The sequence below is a fragment of the Phasianus colchicus genome, chromosome 1 (assembly GCF_987193195.1).
Source record: "Phasianus colchicus chromosome 1, bPhaCol1.hap1.1, whole genome shotgun sequence".
Lineage (NCBI taxonomy): Eukaryota > Metazoa > Chordata > Aves > Galliformes > Phasianidae > Phasianus > Phasianus colchicus.
The window spans coordinates 97030881-97053889 of record NC_143436.1 but is presented as its reverse complement, the minus strand read 5'-3'; the positions used below and the strand labels follow the sequence as shown (position 1 = coordinate 97053889).

At 36.2% G+C, this 23009-nt stretch overlaps 1 long non-coding RNA gene across 1 annotated transcript; it reads right to left on the bottom strand.

Annotated features, from left to right (window-relative positions):
- Positions 1-1242: 1242 nt before the first annotated feature.
- LOC149919890 (uncharacterized) lies at positions 1243-22249 on the bottom strand. The gene is made up of 3 exons (XR_016463740.1): positions 22209-22249; positions 21723-21774; positions 1243-1399 (listed from the first exon to the last, which is right to left on the bottom strand). It is a non-coding gene; the product is annotated as an uncharacterized LOC149919890 (long non-coding RNA).
- Positions 22250-23009: the final 760 nt, after the last annotated feature.

Genomic DNA, 23009 nt, shown 5'->3' with positions numbered 1-23009 from the left:
GTAATCCAGATTTTCCACAGCTACCTTAATATAAAACATACATTTAAGTAACTGCAATGCTATGCAACTAGCAGCATAATTTGATCTCTCATAAAAACAGGATATTTGCCCTCTCCTGTTTTCAACAGAATCATCAGTAACTAGAAATAAATGAGCTAGTTTTTAATGCAAATTTTAAAAACTATATCATTCAGTAAAATAATCTACTTCTTAAAAGATCCTTTCCTCTGTGAGTGAATATGGTTTAACAAATTTTTCCCACTCCTGCCTTTGGACAGATCCATGGATTCTATGCTTTCCTTGCTGTCTGATCATAGACATAAAATGTCTTCAAAGAAATGATGTATTTTAATTCTGTGACTTCAGTGCACTAGGATATCTGGCTTTTATCGGCTAAACAAGACATCTCAGTAGCCTACATTTTTGATTCTTGAATCCCAGACTAACATGGATTATCTAATTTAAATATGTACACACATACATATCTTTAAATGCATATATGTCTATAGTTACATATATATTTATATAGACTTACACTGGAATCCTGGTTATTATGGAATAACCTTGCAGGATGACAACATGAATAAATTGCTAATGGTACTCCAAAACAGTAATAGTATATTCTTTCAGCAAGTAAACTTCTAACAGAAAGGAACTGCAGATTACATGTCTGAAATTCTGCTTTTTCTTGCAAATTTCATCCTAGGAGTATCCTCTGGATTTATAAAGTACTTTACACAAATGAAATGTTCACTTTTAGAAACCAAGCTTTTGTTGGAAAATTCTATGTATTATTACACCGTAAAAGATTACACCGTAAAAGCATTGGCTATTATAGAGACATGAGTCCATGGCAGGACCCTCTTTTAAGTTGACTACTGTTATATCTTATTTAAGCTATTGTCCTGAGTTTAAGGTATTTTTCCCCTCTCAGTTCATATGTTTATGCTTACTACATGAAATAATGTAATTTTGTTTAAAGGAATCATCCCAATATGATGGTATACACATTGTTCTCCAACTGAATATACTCGTACTCCACCAAGTTTCCACAAACCCCAGTTCACATGTACAGGGCAGCAAATTCTTAGAATTCAAACCATTTCCAACTGTAGAGACCACTCAGATTTTCCATGAAATTAATCCTTTTATATATGATGTATTCTTTCCTATAGTCCAGAAGTGAAAACACAGACACTGACAATGCAGAAAAGAGAATTACATCATTTTCTAGCATATAACAAAAGAAAATAAGATACTCGAAAATAATTCTTCCCTAGATGTCATCCCTTAACATTATCAAGCAAACTTTAAGCGCCATCTCCATTTAATGTCATAAGTAAGCAAATCTTCAGTCATCTGTGAACAATCACTTTAACTCTGGACACTGAATTGTATCCTGGAATAAATCAAAACAATTTCAATTGAGGCCTAATTGTACAGAGTGAGGTCCATTACAGGAAAAAAAAACTCTTATATTAACATCAGGTGCAAAGATATCCAGACACACAAAACAGAAACATCAAATACTGATGATTAAATATGTAAATAAAACAAAATATCCATAGAGGCTCTCAGAGCTGGAAAAAAAAAATTATCATTTTCTACAAAGCATTTACCCCTAAAGATGTTTCACTCCCAAGCACGTAAGATTTTGGCCCATGCTGGGTTTGACTGGCACTGAGTTTCTTAATATATCAAAGATAGCAATGGATTCCAATTCAGAAGATGATTCCACTGAGGAGCTGGGAGGATGCACAGAACAACAGCAAAAAATTCAGCATTTTTGCTCTTGTAAAAAACAAATTCACTTGTTTTACATTATGAGGGAACAGATGAGTGAGAATTATAGCTGGATGTATATGACTCTGCATTTTCAGTATTGACTGGTTTAAAAATGAAAATAAAAGAAAACATCCACAATAGCCTTATTAAAGTTACAGGATCTGCAACTAAAAGAAAAGCGAGTAGTAATCAATTATCTGCATCTTGAAATCCCCATTATCACACATCTGTTAGTGAGTACAAATAAGTTTCTTCCTAAAACGTAGACTTTACTCACTACCTAAAATGATTGACTTTACATTCCACATGACACAGCATAGTCAATATATCTCAGTATTTTTCCTGAAGAGGGTTTGAAAGAGACCACAGCACATATTGCAGGGACACGGCAAAGAGGGTAGTGTTGAAAGTAAGAGAGGGGAGCGATCCAACCAGTACTCTGACTGAATTTCTTATAAAACTCTGGAGAAATTATGGCTTATGACTTAATCTTTACAATTATCCATTAACCCACCAAAGCAAAGAAATCTGAAGTTATCACTATTAAAAAATAGTAGAGAAGAAACAACATATTTAAATACTAGTGTTAAGATTTTTAAGAAATATATACTACAATAATTGAAACCAATGAGAACCAAATATATGAATTTATTTTCTTTCCATTTTTTTTTTTTAATTTATTGAGTTGTTTTCATCTTCTTCATCTTGATCTTCCTATTAATTGTTTTGCCAATTGGTCATAATTAATGATTCCAGCTGGCACAGATTAGAAGACCATTCACATGGAATGAAGGGTTGTATCTGTTGGAAAGCACACAGATTTTCTAATGAAGCTATTCTCTACTTTCTTTCACTTGCAGTTCAAAAATTTCCAGAGCAACATAATCTTTAATGACTTAATGTATAAGGAAGTTTCTTGCTAGAACTCTTTCAAGGTTCTACAATACAAAGAACAAATCTGAATTGAAATACAATAACAGTGGAAAGCAGTTTCCAGCCTCCAGAAGAAAAATGCATTAAGCAGCAAAATGTAAGAAATAAAATATAAAAAAAATATTTTTAAACTCCTTTTCACTTCCCAGTATATTCAGCTGCTTTCTCCATATTTGGATACATGAAGTGATTAAGGCAACAAAAAGTTTTGCTTGCAAAGATGGACTGAAATTTCTGGTAAAGTTCTCTAGTACATTGGATAGCAACAGTTCATCTGCAATGACAGTTAAAGCAACAGGGAAACATTCTATCTGAGATATTAATACCCTAGTGTGAACTTTCTAGAAAACTTCTAGGAAAATCCCACATTTCCACAACTGAACTCTCAGAAATAGAAAGAACATGTATAATCAATGAGGGTAGAGGAAGTTATTTTTATGACTGAAGTTTTCCAGAAGGATCAAAATCTAAGAGAGACACATGTACTAGTCAAAAGATACATCCAGAAATATACACATACATTTCTCCCCCCACCACCCCCCCGGTATATTCATTGGTTGAAGTCATTGGTTGAAGTCACTCTAAGACATCTAAATCAGGCAGCTGCATTTTCCCAACCCCACCTCTCATTTCTTATATTATCACTGAAGTTTCCACTATAAGTTTTCTTGAATCAAAGTTTCCTCTAAGAACATGACCCTTTTACAGTACAAAACACATCTAAATAAGATGATGTATTTAGATGGTAGGTAAATCCTTACTGCCAACACAAACAGCTTCAGAGAAGAGAAAGTGTCGATTCATTCTTAAAAGGATAGAAAAATACCAACTGATAAAATGGTCAAACAGGGCTTGATCACAATTTATTTCTGACCTTTTAATGTCTTCTGTTCTCAGTGATTTTCTGTCATTTCTGCCTAGCTTGGGCCTGGGCCGTGTCCCAGAGGTGTTTAGCTTTATGTTGCCACTTAACTTTCAACCTCTGTTTTTAGAACTGAAAGATAAGTAACTAATTGTCACTGTGATATCTGAGGCTTTATCAGCTTTTCAAATCTACCAGGCTGGAAGAAACCTTATACTTGAAAACTTTTCTGTACTCATTCTGTATGAAAGCTAACTTTACATTACAACTGCTATGGCCTGCTGCTGTCAGCATTGTTATCTAACACTACAGTGATGCTGTTTTGCTAGGTGACAACAACTTTAATTTTAAATGTATCACTTCTATCTTGAAGCAAAACAGAACAGACTCCTTTAAAAATCCACTAAATAAGAAAAGAAATGAACACACACCTTCTTATTATGACCTTTCTCTTACAGTGCTACTAGATGCAGTCTAAGGCAATATATTCAGATTCTATTTAAATATGCCCACCCAGCACACACAATATTAGTAGTGTAGGGAAAATTTACTTACTGGTGTTTATGCCACAGGGTATTTTGTCTTGCATCATCTTTCTTTTCATTTTTGCATACAATATCTGAGTGTCAAACAAAGTGTTACAGAAAGGTAGGAAGAATGATTTGAAAAAAGAATTTTGTGTTTTGCTATTAATTTCAAACAGGTATTTATACGGAATTATTAAACAATTGAGAAAAATGACAGTTTGGGAGAAAAAAGGTACAAGCTCACGAAAGTCTACACATGTACAGAGATCGCATCACAATAACAAAATGCTTAGGTATTATGCTCATATTTTATAAAAAGAAAAAAGATCACACATCCATCAAGTATGTTGCTTATCCAAAGCAGTTATTGCCCTTGAGTTACATTTCTAGACCTTATTGAAGAACAAGCGATACATTGTTAACGTCTAGATCAATAAACAATTATTGTTCTTTGTGAGATGCTGAAAGGGGATTTAGAGAGTTTATAGGTAAGAGGCATAATTTACTAGTGGCTGTCAAACAACTGCAATACATTCCTTCTCTACACCACCACCACCCCCTGCCATACACACACCTTTTTTATTCTTGTGGGCCTCAGTAGGGACCTGGTCTGATAAGAGTCAGTTCTTGGCCTCATTGTGGGGCATATATATACTCGCTGTGGGCTCTCTCAGTTCCTCGCAATAGCAACCAAGGCACCAGCAGAGATTTTGTATACTTCTTATCTGACACACCCCAACAGCTATTATTCACCATAATTGCTGCTTCATCAACATGTAATGATTTTTTTTTTCTTTTCTTTTAAATAAAACAAGAAGAGCAATTGGTAAAAGTATAAACAATAATAGACAATAGAGGGTTTTTTTTTTCTCCTAAACTGTAAAAACAAAATACCTTCTCTTTCTTCAGGCATCAAGAAATTAATGTTGCCAACCACAAGTGCTTCATAAGGAAAAGTCAGCTTGAAATCTCTCTACAACCATTATATTTTCCCAAACTCTGTGTCTATTTTTCTTATGCATACACAATATCCCACTTTTACACTTGGCCTCTTGAAATTGCATAAAAAAACTTCTGGATTGGGAAGTTTCAGCTTTCTCTAATAATAAGGATATTGATCAGCTCGGTTTACTAACACCAGTATAATGTTGTTTTTTCTCCTAGCTCTCTTGCTTGCTTAAATAACACATTCTTCTTATAAAAAAAAAAAAACAAAACTGTCCCCTTCCTCTGCCTTTTTACTGTCTTTACAAGATTTAGTTTAATCAATTTCATCAAGAATTAAGCCTAGATCCATGAGCATGATAGAATATGTAAAACAGATCATAAATTGTTTCTGAAAGAGCTTAGTAATGGTAGTTTGCTAACACCAGTTACTACTAAATACTCTTCTGATTTTCAGAACTATTACAACTAAATCCCAGAAAATGTTAATAATGTGTCACCAAAAACATTTACCATGAAGTGAGTAGAATGGGAACTTAATTGATGTTCTCAGTAGGTCACTAATGCAATTAAAATAGCAGCTAGCATTCTCAGACCAGATTCTGTCTTTGCTTACTCTGATACATCTCTGTAAGGTCATGAAATCTGTACTCAGGTTCTTCAGAGCCACTTCCTGGAATTAAATCATAGTCTCATAAATATGTAGCAATTTGCTCTCCAGCCACAACCTCAATGTCCTATACAAACATCAAAAGTGCAGTTCATACTTAGGTAAAACTAACGTTTTTTAGATAATGGAAGATATTAGAAAGAGACTTTGTAAAAGTTCCGGATAAGAATCCAGGAAGTCTACCTCATCCAAATGCAATCTCCAAACATGGAATCCACAACAACATCACACACTGCAGCTAGCTGGGAGTTATCCATCTTCCTCCCATCCTAAGCACATTCATGCGTTAATATCTGCACTTCATCTTGTGATTAAATGTATTTTATAATCACTGTATGTATATATATACATATATGTATATATGTTTGTGTGTGTAGCCCAGTATTCTTCTGTGTTTATTTCACTAGTAAGTGTGGACAATGTGTCATATCAATACTAACTGCCTTCTGTAGAAGCCTATAAGAAACAGTAAAGAGCAACACATTCTTTGCTAAGCACACAACTTAAGGTAGAAATTATCTCACTTTAATACACTTCCCACCACATGTATTTTAAAACGTCACAGGTTAGCAGCTTCCTTCACATCTCTTTATGACAGTCCCTCAGTGATCAATAAGAGTAATTTAAAAATAAACAAACTGGAAGATTAACAAGGGATGCAATTTTACTTTGAGACTTTAGAACCTTTGGGTCATTTCAAAGACTCTGAACAAATAATGAGAACCCAAACTAAACTTCTTAAGTGATCACATGGGTTACTTGCATTCATGCGATGTGACAAGTGAGAAAAAAGGAAAAAATATTTTTAGATCTGATAACAATAATCTTGAAAGTTACAAATGCTACACCAGAGTGTTCTGGAAGAGCAGACTATTTTCTTTCTTTCGTTCTTTTTTATAATATTACTGTAGATTTGAAATAATTTTCTGATAACTGTGAGAACTGACTCAATCTCACTCCTATGGTCAAACCACACTTAAGATATCTCTATTAAAAGAAATGAGAGCATGCAAAACGCCTGATGGGGGTGGTCAGAGAAAATAGCTGTGGCTGCACAGGCACTACAGGTAGGGCCAGCAGACTTGCAGAAGCAGAGAGTGCCTTGGAGGAGCACAGCACATGCACAGCCTACATCTCCTCTGAGCTCACTCACCCACTCTCAACCACTTTCTGCTTTGATTCTTCTTTCAACACTCTGATCCTTCATTTCCTTGCCAGTGCCTCACACTCCCCCTAGGCTCATAGACATAGTTAACATAGTTACACATACCTTGTCCTTGCCCCTCTTGCACCAGCCATCTTGGTACAGAAGGACATTCCTACAGAAGGTACAACAGAAGAAGAAAACAAAGAACAGCAGCTGATATTTATTCATTCACACTTCAATTGGCTCGGACTGCTTTATCACCTTTCCTATGCATGCCTCTTCCATTTCAGTGAAGAATCAAAGGCATTCTAGGAATATCCTTCTGGTGGTTTCAAATATCAGGAGTAAGGATAAAAGAAAGTACCTTCCTTGTAAAGCACTGAAAATACAAACATTTTACATTTCTGTAGAAATGTGGAAAATCACTACAGTTTGATATCTCCAGCTTAACATAGAAATAATTCTTACCTATTTGATCTGCAACAGTCAGATCAGATTAACTTGATTGATAAACTAACACTAGCATTAATGCCTTTGATATATTACTATGGAGTTTTGAGACACTCTGAAATATGAAAATAACACATACTGTTAATCAGTGAATAATTCCTGAGAAGCAGGTTCAGCTCTGTAGACCACCACATAGGATCTGTTTCTCAAGTCACATATAAATTGCTTCCAAACCCTGCATATTCTACACACAACAGCAGAACAGCCACAGGGACTGCATGAGGACAGCTTCTATTTGGTAGAACTAACTTTCTCTTGACACATACTCATTAAATAGTTTCCACCTAACAAACCTGCAAAATTGTTTTAGATGTCCACGGTTTTGACCTGCACTTAATTTATTTTGGAAAAATCTCACTACATAGTTATAATTTCATGAGATCATCAGGCAATAAGATATTCCTTTTCCTGAGATCCAGAAGTCCTGAAATTAACACAATACACTTTCCGGTCATTTGCAGTATTCCATACTATCAAAATGACTTTATCAAAATGACTTTGAACAAATAAAGTGAAGAATAGCATCTAGTCTTGGAAAGATTAAGGCTACCTTTTCAGATTTTGGTCAGCATTTCACATATATATGTGTGCATCAGAATGGGCTTGGAACCATATCTCTGCATATTGCAGATTATTCTTGGAAACACTGGCATTTACTGCTGCAATTGCTCTCAAGTATTTGGTTCCATCAGCTAGGCAGAGAATCAAGTCATATTTCCTTTCTGCATCATTTTTATTCTGGTTATCTTCTTTCTCACCTCTTCACAGAATAAGTGGGATGGGAGCAAACACAAGTGGTTGCGTGTCCAACAGTTTTTGCAATGGATAAAACAGAGAATCTTAAACATTTCATGTACATCAAATATATCTTGACACACTATAGCACAGATCGCTTAACAAAAGGGAAATCAGCAACTTGAGGATGTTTCACCAGTGTAAAAAGTATCTAAGACTTTCAATGATAATCTTTGTATTTTGGCATGAATGATTTTTGGAAAAAATATTCTCCATTCTTTCCTTTTTTCTCTTTTAAACAAGCTTAGGAAAGCTTGACTGCTTTATAATACATTCTTCACTGTAGGCACAGTTGAAGATATTTTCTCCAATCTAAACAGAATTCTTTTAGCACTGATATCTTATTTCCATTGTTAGAAAAATCAGCTTTTTCAAAACCAGAATCTGAATTTATGATTGTTTTGATTGCTATGCCTTTTCTTTTAATATTAAACTCTTCTACTGAAAAGAAATAAAGTACTTTCTGCACATTGCTTTAACATGCAACACTTACAGCAAGTTTCTAAATTAGCTTATTTTCTGACTTTGAATGGAATTGCTTCTTGGGCTCCCCTTGCCTGAAACGGCCAGCCAATAGAGGATACTGGAGAGAGGCAAAGTGAAACACCAGCTCTGCTGAAATCACTGTCGAAACTTCCATCAACTTTAATGAGGATATGGATTAATATCACCCCATATAGCTGTCAGAGGTGCCCTTTTTCCATTCACAGGTAAGAGTAGGGCCATGAACTGTCCTGAAGAGCGTCTGTTTCTAATCAGAGTTGTAAGTTAATATTGAAGGTTTCGTGAAACTTTGGCTGAAGAAATCTGTGTCTTGCTATTTGTCCTTTTCATCCTTGTTTCTCTATCTTCTTTCCACATTAGAGAACTCTTCATAACAAAAGCCTGACATCCTTATAACTGCTAAGAGGTTTGTGACATTTCCTTTGCAATGGATGGAGTTAGAAAAGCTTCAAGGTCATTTTCAGCATAAACCTGATCTTTTCCCTTTTGTTCTTAGCGGGGATGATAATAAGTTGTGAAAGTGTAATGTCTGTGATAATCTGCTGCAAAACAAAATGTCTTGTATAGATTTCTTGACAGAAGTACATCACAGATAATACACATTGCTAAATTTATATAATACCAAATTCTGCTGCTTACATTCTGATTAACGCTACTAATTTAATGTTAGCAAAAACAGGACTCCTAACAGAAGTTCTTAAATTATACTTGTGACACCAGGGTTGTTCACATGCTTTACTGTCTCTTTTAAAAAAAAAAAATTATTCTGATCAGGCAAACACCTACTATTCACAGTAATTCTCACATTCTAGAAATGAATGATTTTTCCTGACTCTAAAGATTCTGCCTTTTTGACCGTGGTTGGTTTTATTTTATATGTATAATTGTGCATTCACATCAGTTGTATCACCATATCATTTTTTACTGAACAGTAGAAACACACTTCTCTGACCTCCAATTTAAAGAAATGCATTTAAAGAAGTGCATTTTTCCCTATGAATCAAGATTAGGCAAAATGATAAGTGAAGAGTATCAAGATGTCTAACTAGTGAGAAAAATACCAAAATAAGTCTGAGTTCAAGGCTTTTCCATACTCTCATTGCACTTAAATTTGATTTAAGACTTTAAAAGAAGGAAAAACCGTTGCTATTAAAAGTATTTTTTTCTCTTTAAGAGCATAGGTAGGAATTCAGACAGTTTTCCTCTTTCTTAGAGATCAATGACAGCCTCTCAGAATGGATTTATTCACTTTCCTACTGGAAGAACTTTTCTGAATGGTAAAAATCTAAATCAAGTTATATGCCCTACGATGACAAATGCAAATGTAATGACACAAGTAAGATACTCAACAGAATAAAAGTTTCGTTTTGCCCAGTCTTTAGGTATCTGTATTTGAGCTATACATCTGTAACATCTTCAAAGGCAGCTGTGAGAATAAGGGATGCAATTGACCTTGACTTAAAGTAGACATCTAAAATAAATCAGACTAATCACAGTCTGCTTCTCTCTAGAATCCAAATAGGCAATCAAGACAGCTTACTAACAGAATTAACTAATATATTTCAAGCAACTGAAAAGAAAGTCATTTTACTAAGCCCTGGGAGTACAGCAATTACAGCTCAGTGGTTGTATCTGTCACAGTTTGGGAAGACATCCAAACATTTTTCTAAACTTTCCAGACCTACACACCCAAATCTATTCCATACAATACTGCCAGCCCAATAGAAAACAGGAATTGTTGACATCAACTTAGGTACATAGTCTGAGTTCTTCCTAGCAGGATTCGGGCAAAGTGCATTCAGTGAAAAATTGAATGTCTGCTGCAAAACACTGAATTCTTTGTCACTCAAAAGTTCATGAGTAATCCTAATTGGACATAATTTTTTCCAACAGCTACAGGCAATGCTAGGGATTAGGATGGCAGAGGCTGAAAGAGAAAGCTCAGGCAGCTGGCTGGATCTGGCACCAAATCTCAGCAGGAAGAGACAACATTTTTGGCAAGTGGAGAGCAGAGCTCTGAAAAGCTTGCAGCAAGGTACATGCTTGTGTGATGGGTGCTAGGCATGATACATTAAAAGAATTAGTTTGGATTTCTAACTGAAACTAAGTTCTCCAACAGTGGTATTTTAACTACAATTTCTTTCCGTGCAGTAGTCTTGACTCCACTTTGACAAAAGAAAAAGAAAATAAATTAAAAAAAATTAAGAAGTATTTGTCCTCTTCTTTGTGTCTTCAAAATTTTTTGAAAACTTTTGATTACGTTACAAGAAGTGAGCTTATTAGAAAAAATAGTCACCTCTTGGGTTACGCTACACTGAACAGAGAAGTAGCATCTTCCCAGTATCACAAACTAATGAATACATATACTAAAGTTGCTCTTCTGCTTCCCACAGGAGAGCTGACTAAAGTTAGGAGGTGGATAAATTCTTTGAACATTTAATGGCCTAATGAGTGAAAAATTACCTTCAGTTTGAAGATGCAAACTATGGCTGGCAGTTGAGTTATGCTGGAAGAGGAAGCCTGACCAGTGCTAAAGACAGCATTTCTTTAGGCCCTGAGGTGTTAGAACTAGGGGATGGGACTGTTAGAAGAAGGGACTACTTTCCCCTTGAAGGACAAAGCACTTTATTTTTTTCCTTGCACACTCTAACAAATTCAGAGCAACACATGCAATTTAGAAAGCCAAATCTCCATCAAGACATAACACTTCACTGTCTATACTATTTCTTCTGAGGAGACAATGGGAGAACAAACAGCATCTGACAGATACTTAGTCACTTTGCTTAATGTGTAAAGTCCAGCAATCAGAGAGTACAGCAATAGTGATGATGAAAGAGGAAAGGGTTAGAAGGAAAGCAACTGCCAGTAGTGAAAAGTTAGAAAATAGATTAATCTTTAAAAAAGTAAAAAAATAACAATGCACTTTGAACTTCACTGAAGATTAAATATCTTCAAAAGTCATAAGTTTTCATTTAGAGATCATTTTAATAAGGAAGGTGCTGTGCAAATGCAAAAGGAAAACCACAACATCCTCCCAAGTACACTTCATAAATTTGCTTTAAAGAAAACTTCAGAACTGAAATACTTTAAAACTTGAACACTTATTCTCTTGCCGTTTTTAAAAAAAAAAAAAATCAGGCAAGAATTAAGTTTTTGTTCCCCCAAAAGTAGATTTATCCCAAAACTACAATTTAAGTTCACTCTATTCCTGATGTACAAAAGGTCAGAGACAAAACAATCTTTGCTCAGAAAGCTTTTATACTTCCACCTAACTCCTAATCTAATATTCAAAAAAAAACTAGCCAGTTCCAGGCAATTATATTTAAAAGATACACATTATTAATTGCAAAGAAAAGAACAGGCAAGAGAACTGTTCTCTTCAGGGTATTGCACTGATCTGAAAGCAGAATGTCACTAGTACTTTCCTGAAATGCACTAGAATTGGGCAGGGCATCCAACAAGTTCCTTTTTTTCTTATTGCTGGAATCTGTGTTACAGATGTAGATTTATGTCCTCATCGATGACTAACATTTAACATCGAAAGCTTCCAATAGAGATGACTTTTAATTGATAGCTGAATTTTTGGTCAAAATTTAGTTTTTCATCTACCTTTTCCTCAGTAAACATTCAAACTTCCTCTGTGGAACACATACATGCAACCTAAATTTCAAATTTTCAGTGTGTACATGAAATACTCCACAGCATCCCTGCAGCACATCTAAGGAATAGTTGTCTTCTCTAACTCACATCCTCCTTATCGGGCACCAGTACCGGCAGTGCCCTTGGGCTGCCCTCCACCTGGCAGCCAGTGGGGACACTCCCATCTCAGAATGGTTGGTTGGGTCCCCTGGCTATGTCCCTATGGATCATCCCCTTCTGAGACATTCAACACCAGCTGGCAAACTTTGCTCTCTCCAGACTCCTAATCCCTTCTGTGCTTGGCAGACTACATACGGAAATAAATGTTATTGCCCCACGTAATGCTGAGCTGATCAGACAAGAGGCAAGGATCTTTTCTGCAAGAGAGGGTGTGTTCAAGACCAAGGGGACTGCTCTCTGGTTCTGGGGCAGGATGCCAGCACCAGGGTTGAGTGGCTCAGCCAGTGAATGTTTAAGTGAATGCAGCAAGGATAGGAGCAAGAGAGTACAAACTGAGCATGGCTTGCTTCTCTCTCCTTCCTCACAACCAAAGAGAAGATTTCTAGCAAGAAGATCGATCTAGGTCTCGTATTATTGGTTCTAATTTGAGTATTGTCTTCACCTGAATTTTTTAACATGGATGATATAAATAAAATGCAGTGTTTGCATTGCATAAGAGATTCCTCTTCCATGTAAAAAAATATTATTCCTACTGCTAATTGAGAAGTCACAATAAACAGTGTAAATTGCCCTTCAAAATCCACTTTTCCTTCTACAGGTTTTATTCCAATTTTGTTGCACTGCAGTTTCATTAGTATAATTCTTTCAATACTGGATACATGGTTGTCACAATAATTTAAGCCTGTATTAAACACACAAAAGGCCCATCGACATCAAAAGCAAAAGAGATGTTTAGTTCCTAGATACAAATTCAAAAATATAGAAACAGTATACTTTAAAAAATAAGATGTTTTTGAGAAGAGATTCCTTTTTTTTTTTTTTTGCTATACTCACAAAAAAAGAGATTTTCACTTTACAGTGTGAAGACATCACTACATCAGCAATAAATTTTTACGAATTCTGCAGCCTTTGGAATAGTTAATTATATTTTTTTCAGTTTTTCAAGGCAAAAGCATTCTTCTAACAGTGTCAGCTATGAAATATTTCATGAAGAAATGCGATATGGCAAAAGTGACATGGCTGCTGGGGATTATGGCACAGCAAGGAGTGTCCTGTTTGACTCAGCTGCTTTTAATCAGAAATAAGTTTGTCTGACATGACCATGAAATCATAAGCTCTACAGGGATTAAAAAAGTTAGTTACTTCTTTAGGGAAACAGTCTGAATATTTCCCAGAGGTAAATTTCTTATTCAGGAGAGTGCTATAAAGCATCCAAGCCTAGCAACTCCCAGACAACAGATTCTAGTTATTTTTATCTTCCCTTTTTTTTTTTTCTAATAATGCTCTATATAAATGCTGCTTCTTATCATGAAGATGATAGCTATTTTAAAAACAAACAGAAAACACACATCTTACAGATTTAGCTAAAATATTCAAAGCTAAGTATTAAAGACAGATCAGTGAGTATCACTAAAACAGAAAGAAAAATGTAAATCAATTCCAAAGATAACTTTTTTTTTCTTTTCTTTTTTTCTTTTTCTGAATTCTTCAACTACTGGGAAGAATTCAGAAAATATGAATAGACTTGAAACACTTCCATTTACAACTAGCTTCTCATTCTTAGAATTAAACCTGGAGCCCACAGAAGTATAATCCAGATTTACTCTGATATAGTACATCATGAAAGTATAAACTGATTTTAAAAGTCCGTATTTCCACATAAGTAATAAGTGGTTTCCTGATCACACAGTATATCAGAAAGCACAGCACCAAAAGAAAGAGAAAGAAGTCTGCCATGGTTGTTGTAGGTCATGCAAGTGTAGAGCCTGATGGATGTGAAATACTCTCTTTGCAATGACCCTTCTTTAGACTTACTGCCTCTATGACTGATGTGAGTAGCTGTATTCTGTCCTAAGATAAATGATTGTCACTGATAAGATGGAATAAATAGACAATCAGCTACCTGATTGGAGTTCTTTCTGCTTCCCACCCTCCCCCCTCTTCCTGGAACTGTTTAATCACTGATTGATTGACTGGTTGACTGTACAATTCAAAAGCAGGGTCAGTCTCTGTCTTTGCTTTGGGTAATCTTTCTGACAAGAGGGGCTCAGCCATAGCTGGAGGTATCTGAGTTCTTCTGACCTGTATTAAGATTTGAGAGTCTTGTATTCCTGATTCTCATCATAATGAGCTAGCTAGATACAAACAATGCTCATCTTCTCTACAGATAGATACACTCCACCCTCATTATAGAACTATTTTCAAAAGCCAAGGATATTGAATGTAATAACAGTAATGTCAGCTCTCATGATTTAATCATGAGGCACATGAGTTTTCTGTTTAAATTTGATGTTCTCATGATCTCAATATTTTTCATGCAAATCTTGTTTTTTTCTGCATCCTTTCACACTGTAGCTTAAATTGCTTGTCAATTGCATTGCTCTCCTTGAGCGTGGTGCTTCTGAGATTCACCAGTATGATTTTACACATCTATTTATAACTATTACTTTAGTGTTTTATCTTTTAAAGAAAACATTATAAATCATCCAGAATCTCTTAACTGAGCCAGATGAGTTGGAAGCAATATTTCTTTCATTTGGGGGAAGACAGATAGCAGAAACAGCTTAATTATCAGTATTTAAATGAGCCCAACATAAGGCTGCTCAGAAGAACTGAAGAGAGCAAAGAGGGCACCAGACCCAAAAGAAGAGAAATACAACTTACAGGGAGTTAATTGCAGTGCTGTTTCAAATATGCCTTATAAGAAGGAAAGGAAAAGACATTTTATATCTAGTGCATCTCAAAGCAGGAGTGCCTCTGGGGCTTAAATTAGCTGTAGTTCCTCTGGACAACTTCTGAAAATTTACTCCCCTTCCCATCCATCTCACAATCAGTTGGACTTCAGTGCCTTAATGCTAAAGTGCCAAAGTCTTTATTTTCTGTTAAACTAAGACCACAGCCTATATATCTAAGTCTTGGCAGCTATTTTATTTTTCAAAGCAAGAGTTTATTAACGGTCTGTAAGGATTTATGTTCAGGTTGAGTCTAACTGGAAAGGAGGACAACCAAGATGCTTTTCACTCTCATAACGTAAGAAAACAAGGTATGTGTGATCTTGACATCTCTCTGCCTATTTGTCAGTCCTTAAAATAATAACAAAAGAAAATCCTATCAGTCTGTATCAGCCAAATGGGCAGAAGACTAGAAATTTCCCATGTTCTGCAGATCAGAAATGTAAATTAGGACACAAGGCTGCTGTATCCACTCAATGCTCATCTGCTCTGTTTGGTCTATCAGCTGCCACTCAGCAAATGTGCAGCTCAGCGCCATCTGCAACACATGCTGCTTTTTGCCCAGCCTGTGGTTAGAAAACACAGAAGGGAGCACAAGATATTCCAGGGATTTAGGGATGCAAAAGTCAGGGATTAGAGAGAGAACAGTACAGGAGACACAGGTGGGGGTTGAGATTACAGTTGTCAGAGATAGCACATAAGACAGGAATACACACACAAAAAAAGATTCTTTGGTTTTCCTATTCATAGAATAACTTATTTTAATAGCAGCAAAACCCACTTTGCATAGTATGCCTGAGAGGTTTCCACTCCTTTGCTGTCATGTCATGGCAATATTTCCTATTAATTCTGGATAGCAGTGCATTGTTTTTATTGATGACTACTTGTAAAAATCAAATTAAAAAAAAATTAAAAAATCCAAGCTCAATTTTCCATCATGGAAGCATTAAAAATATACAAACACTGGCTGCATAGTTTTTCATTATTTTAAAGGAGAATTATGCTCTTGTGCAGCCAGTACACTTCTAAGTAAATTACTGCATAAAACACATCAGCACAATTATAAATTAACAAAAATGCTTACTAAAAGAGAAATAGAACTTTTAAATACATATGTGCACACATCACTACAAATCTCTTTCACAAGGCAAATATTTTTCATTAAAAGCACTCTATATGAATAAAACTATTGATGAAAAAGGGGTCAGAGGAAAAGTAAAAAACAGTAAAATTGCTGAATAGCAGCAAGAGATAAAATTACTTAGTTATTCTGGCCCATATATAAATATTTTGTAGTCTCCTTTTAGGTTTGTCTAAGCACATTCTTTGAACAGGTACAGCAAAAGAACAGCAGAATACTAAATCAAAGCACACACCACTAACCCTGTTGTGGGGCGGTGGTATAAATCTGATTAGGTTTGTCCCACTGCATAAGCCTAGTAAAATTGATCTGTCACCCACATGGACTTTTCTATTACACTTCCCTGCTCAAGTCCATCTGGAAAAATCCATGCCTTTCATAGCAGTTTTGGAAATAAGGTAGGTTAGGAAATATAGAGCAGACAGATCTGTTCAGTTTGATTCAGATATTGAATGATTCACATTAAAACTATACACTTGAAATAAAGGCAACAATAGTACCTTCCCCATCCCCAAAGAGCTAATAATGAGCAAGTTGGATCAGAGCTTGTAGATGAACAGACAAAAGTGATTTCTGTTGCTCTGACAGGCATGTGCACGTACTGAGGGAGCAGTTTTGGTTTGGGACACATCTATCCTACCACAAAAAGGAAAGCTTTAGAGAAAAATAGCAGAAAGAAGCCAATGAACAGCCTAAAGTATTGTAAGGATGAGTCTCTATGCTCCTGCCATCCGTGGAGCTAAACTGGGGTAAAAAGGGGTGACAGGCCTCATCTCTCCCATCCATATGGCAGCTCCCTTCCTCAAAACAGAAACAGCAGAAGCACATTTGCCTGCATAAAAGGCACCTTTCTCAAGGTGGCAAGACAGCCAGTACAACCCCTCAGAAGCAGACTTCTCCCCAGCCTCTGCTGGAAGAGAAAGAGAGGCAAACATAGAGCAGCCCTCATCATCCAGGAAAGAAATAGGACAACAGCAGGGCAACATAGCGTGACAGATGAAGGGGAGTCTGCTCAGCGAGGTGGGACAATGGCATGTAGAAATCTGTCAGAAATATCATAAGGAAAAGTATAGAGTTATTATCATTTGTATAGCCCCTCGAATCCTCTGGTGGCAGAACATTTTCAATGATTGGTTCTGTTTGGTGGAATCAATTATCTCTTGATAGATTCTCCTTCCAAGTTTAAGACTGCATTTAAAACTCATCTGCTTTCTGAATTCTAATTGGGTATGTTTTGAACTGTAGATTTTTGGATGAATATTTTGTTTATGAATCTCTTTATATTTCCAAGTGGTTGCCAAAGCCATTTATGTGTCTGCACAGCAGAAACTGTTCTACTTGTAGTACGCAATTTAACTTGGAGATCTGATTTATTAAGAATGGTTTGATATGCTATCAAAGTGAGAAACAAAAAGACAAAGTTGAGAAAAATGAAGCTCATTAATGTTTATGTATTTTTAAAATCACACTTGTGCCTTGGAAGCTTGATTTATTATTTCAATAGAAGTTCAGACATGCTGGAAACACTATTATTATTAATTTCACTCCAGACAAAGTGAAATTGGGAAAAAACAGGGCAATAAAGGACAAAATTGCCCTTTTTCGCAGTTCATTGTTGAATCAAGCAGCCTTCTATGTAACTGATATTATGTGTGTAACACAATTCATTCTGAAGAATTCTTAAATGCTTCATAAAATATGAATAAATCCCAAATGACATACTAATGCTTTCTTTACTCAAGCAAATCACTTCGAAAGTTAGTTGCCATTTGTCTAGTTAATTAAAAAAACAGCTAAATCAGGACCTAATTCTAGATGAGGGCATAAGGTCAGGCCCATTTGTGCACGCAGGTGGCTGATGGGAGGTGCTTCCCTGTGTCCCCCAGCAGCATTTGCTCTCATTACAGAGCTTGAGGTGAGGAGCATGTGCTTTCACAGACCATTCTTCCCCCATCTTCACACAATACAGCAGCCCATCACCTTTCTCAGCTCTGTGCCATGCTCTTGTCACCTCCAACTCTGCCACCTCCCAGAAAGCAGCAGAAAGTGCATTTGTGTAAGTGTCTTTCTGAAGACCACTAAGAACTAGAATAGATACAAGCCAAAACATTCAGGCAGGCTGCAGGCATCCAGGGAGTGTGTTATGTGGCACACTCATAACTGGTGTGCATGAATTTATTTTACAGCTGCTATTTGTACAGCAGGATAAGGTAGGGGAAAGATTAGTATGAAAACAGAACATAAGCTTGGGGGTTGCTGTTTGAGGACACAGTCCTTAACTTTTTCAGTTTTGTTGAAGAAATTGTCTCCTCGCCCATTTATAAGGATTTATAACTGGGAAGCCTTTAACTAATTAATTTCAAAAAGACCCATATTAGTTGCTGTATGGGAACTGTTGAGTCACTGATTGATCACCTGGGGAAAGGATCTGGTCAGTCCTGGGAGCACAGATGAGGCAGTTCAGCTGTGTGACTGGAAGGGGTGGAGCCTAGCTGCATCTCTCTTAGACTCCATTTAAGGAGTGACTGCTCCAAGGAAAGATTTCTGGTTGGAGATCCCTCCCTTGTAGAGTTTTCCCCATAAGCCTAGATAGATCTTGGGAGATGAGTGAGCATTCTTTCCCTGTTTGTCCCTTTTGCAGTTTCACTCTTGTATCACCTTTCTGCACTAATCTTTCCAACTGTAACAATTACAATCACTGTTCTGCTGCATAACTACCAGCATTGGTACAAACTCTGTTTCTGGGGCATAACATGGAAAGCACAACAAGACAGAAAGGCAGCAAGATCCCAGGCTGCAACAAATGAGGATCTGCTTAGACACAACAGCAGTGGGCACAGGAATAACCTGCTCATCTTCAGAAGGACTGCAAGGTCTTCAGGTAAGCAGGGATCTCTAGATAAGATACCCTCACCCCCAACTGCCAGACCTTAAATGAAATCTAGGAAGGTGTGGATCCTGGCTCCACTCCCTTCCAATCACTCAGCTGCACCCAACACCATGTAAACAATGGGAGCAACCAGTGCCTGTACCTCAGCAGGCCTGTGCTCCACCTTCACAAGGCTCTCAGGCATTACTGCAGCACACATATGCAGGTAGAAGTGCAATACAGCACACACATAACATTTCAAAAAGAAAAAAATTCTGTTGCTTTAAAAATTTCTGTTGTCAGACTGAAGTGCTTAGGAACCATCTTCATCTACAAGCTTTTTCATTGAAAAACATTTCACCATGTAAGTATTTAGTTGTGGGTAGTAGCTTTGCAGAAAAGCAGATAGGAAAAAAAAGAAGTCAGAGCTGAAGCAAATGATTTTTCACAACATCTCATTGATAATATGCTATTTTTCAAATGCTTTCACTTAAATGTCATTCCGTGGTCCATAGGCTTTGAGATACCTTATGGGACAAGATTTTGTTTTTAATGTGGGACTTAAATGAGAAGATATGTTCCCACAATATCTAGTTCCCATAAATAAACTACACTTAGCAGAACTCGAAGAGACCAATGGAAGTTCTATCTCTGAGAATCAAGCTAATATTACAGAAAATGACAAGGACTTATTTTCAGCATCAGTTTCAGACTGAGAGCATCTCTCTCAGTTCTCTTTATGCAGCGGAGCCCCAATAATGTCTGAGTCAGAATTTTAGTTTTAAATAAATGTATTAAAATTAAAAATGAATCCATTTTGAAACAATAGGTCAGAAAATGTTCTTGCATCATTCCCTGCTACCTGATGTATCCAGTCCACCAGCTCTTAGGACAGAAAACCTTAACACTCACTAACTCTCCTTTAGCATTCAGGAGAAAATTGCATCAGAAAGATCTGACAGTACAACTGCTTGCCAATTAAGAGACACTCCAGTGCATCTTGATAAGAAAATCTTCCATATCTCTTCACTAAGAGATTTATTGTTTCCTAGTCCCTTCCTCTCTATACCATAACAATAATAAAAGCTTCTGAGACTCATGGATCTTTACTAAGATAACATAATGCATAGAAAACAACATCTATTTCTTCAAATTAAAAAGCAAAACAAAGCAAAAAAACCCTCAAAGATTTTACAAAAAAAGAAGGGAAAATGCGCTAATACTAGACAAAGAAAAGAACTGTTCTTGATTTAAAAACAAAAACAACAAAAAAAAACCCTGAACTTGAGCACATTACATTTCAGGCTTGAAAAAAATATAACTGTGCTGAGACATGGAACCTCTAAGGTGCTTCATTATTGGCACTTAAAAATACTTCCAAGAAACACTTGGACTTGAGTAAAAAGTGTCAGACAATGCCAGAGAGAGTGGACGGTATTGGAGATGAGAATATTACATATTCAATAGCCTTTTTAAAGCTAAAATCTGCATTATAAGCAAATCATTTATGACTTAAGCATCCTAAAGTACCCTGTTATTAGTGCTAGAGCTCTTCTGTAGGTCACTCAATACTCAAACAGTATCACTCCTCTCAGAAAAGCATAGCTCATTTTTTAATTATCATAATATTATTATTAGAGATAACTTTAACATTCATGATTCTAAGCAAGCTCTTCTGTATGATGTTCTTTGTCATACTATTTTTGGTTGTTTTTAAACAAAGCACAATTTTCTCCTTCCCAACAGTATGATTCACAAGACAAAGTGCCTCATACATTAAATTTGAGGATGAAGTAGTTTAGTGGTCACTGTTTTGTTTACATTCCTATTTGGATTACTGCTCATGAAGTCTGAGCTTTCTGCAGTGTTAACGACTGTGAAGAAATTGGCAAAATTCAAAGAAGTTGCAAGCTCTTCTGTTTCCCAAGTAGTCTCAAATACCCAATGAGTCATTTATACCTACATGGCTTTCATTATGCCCAAGAAGAACTTGCTCTGATCTAATCAATAGCACTGTTTCTAGATTGTGACACCCAAACAGAGACCAAGATTGTTCAACTTCTCATGGGGGGGGGGGGATAGAACAAAACAACTTAAAGAATTTGTTTACATAAGTCTTATCAAAAAGAGGGAAAGTGCATATTTATCAGATTCACATCCCAGTGATTTTTATTTTATCAATTTGCTCTTATCTGTAAGGATATCCAACAATATGTGTTACAAAAACAAATACAGATCTATAGTATCATTTAAGTTAAAAGCTTATTCCACAAAAATACTGTTTTTAGAGAAACCAATACATGCATTTTCACCATTTGTCTCAAGATGCTCAAGATGTGAGCATAACAAGTGTTATTCTGATTCAGACAACTGGTGCCCCCTTCCCCCCAGCCTTAAGTTCTCATCACATACAATATATTCAGGCTGGTTTCTCAAATACAGGTGGAAACAGAACAAAAGAAAAAGGCTCAGCTTGAAGTTACCTTTTGCAAGTTGGAGTACTGGAGAACATTTTCAGGACAGAAATGGATTCCTCTAGAAAGTATGAGAATAGATTGTGTGATTTTGTCTGCAAAAACAAGTATTTCTAAAAGCATATGGAGTGACAGGGGAACTAGTTTAGTCATACTGGAATGCCCATATTAGTAGCAGCAATCACCTATTAATTACACCTATTAATTATTTTCATGCTCTATAGGATGTTAGAAGAGCAGTGGTCTTCAGTCTATCCCAATTTCACTCCATATCACAAAAGGTCTAAAGAGAACAAAGCTAACCACCAATAAATGTTGTGTCCTTTTCCCATCCAACCAGAAGACAAGGAGGAATCTTTGTATTTAGTACCTGTATAATCAATAAAAATTATATAAAGGAATATTATATAATCAAATAATATTAAGCTGTCATAATAATGAAATAAGCAAGAGAGTTAGGCACAGCAAGACAAAGAGAATAAACAGGATGCTTACCCATGTTGTGGGCTCACTCAGGAAACTCCAGTGGAGTGGATCTTCCGAAGAGAGAGAGAACCTTCCCCACTGGTAGTCAGCTCTTAAATGCCAGGCTCCACCCCTTCCTGCAGCACAGGTGAATTGCTTTCACCTGTGCTCCCATGGCTGACTCATTGCTCACCTCAGGTAATTAATCAGAGGTTCAGGCTGTGACTCAGCAGTTCCCATACAGTACCTAATTTGTATTTTGTATTTAAGTACCTAATAATGGAAGAACAACAACTCCTGAGTAGTTCCAGAGAATTGACTTAATTTCTCATCTGTGTGACTGCTGAGATGACATAGCCCTTACTCTCACATAAATGTTTGCTTGGATCTTCCAAACATGACTTCATTTATTTAATCAATTCATCAAGTTGGGTCAGGTTCAGATGTAAGTCTGTGTCCTATATCCACACTATTAATATGGTTAAAAGATAGTAACAAATGCTGAACTTCTACAGAGGCAAAATGAATACAAACCCTCCTGAAACACCTGTGTACGTGCTCACTGAGCAAGAGCAATGCTCCAAAATGCAATAATTTATCTTGGCAACCTTCCACAAGTCTATCACATTTTTAGTCTTCCTTGTATTTCTGTATCTTCTCATGTAAAATGCACAAAAGGTTGAACTTCAGGTAGCCATGCATATCATTTGATGTTTTTACATTCTATGTTTGGATTTCTTTAAAAAGTTGCTCCTTAAAACTAAATATTTATCAGCATACCGAATTTCAGTCTGTTCTTCAGTTAATTAGCCATAAATAAACCCTGTTATT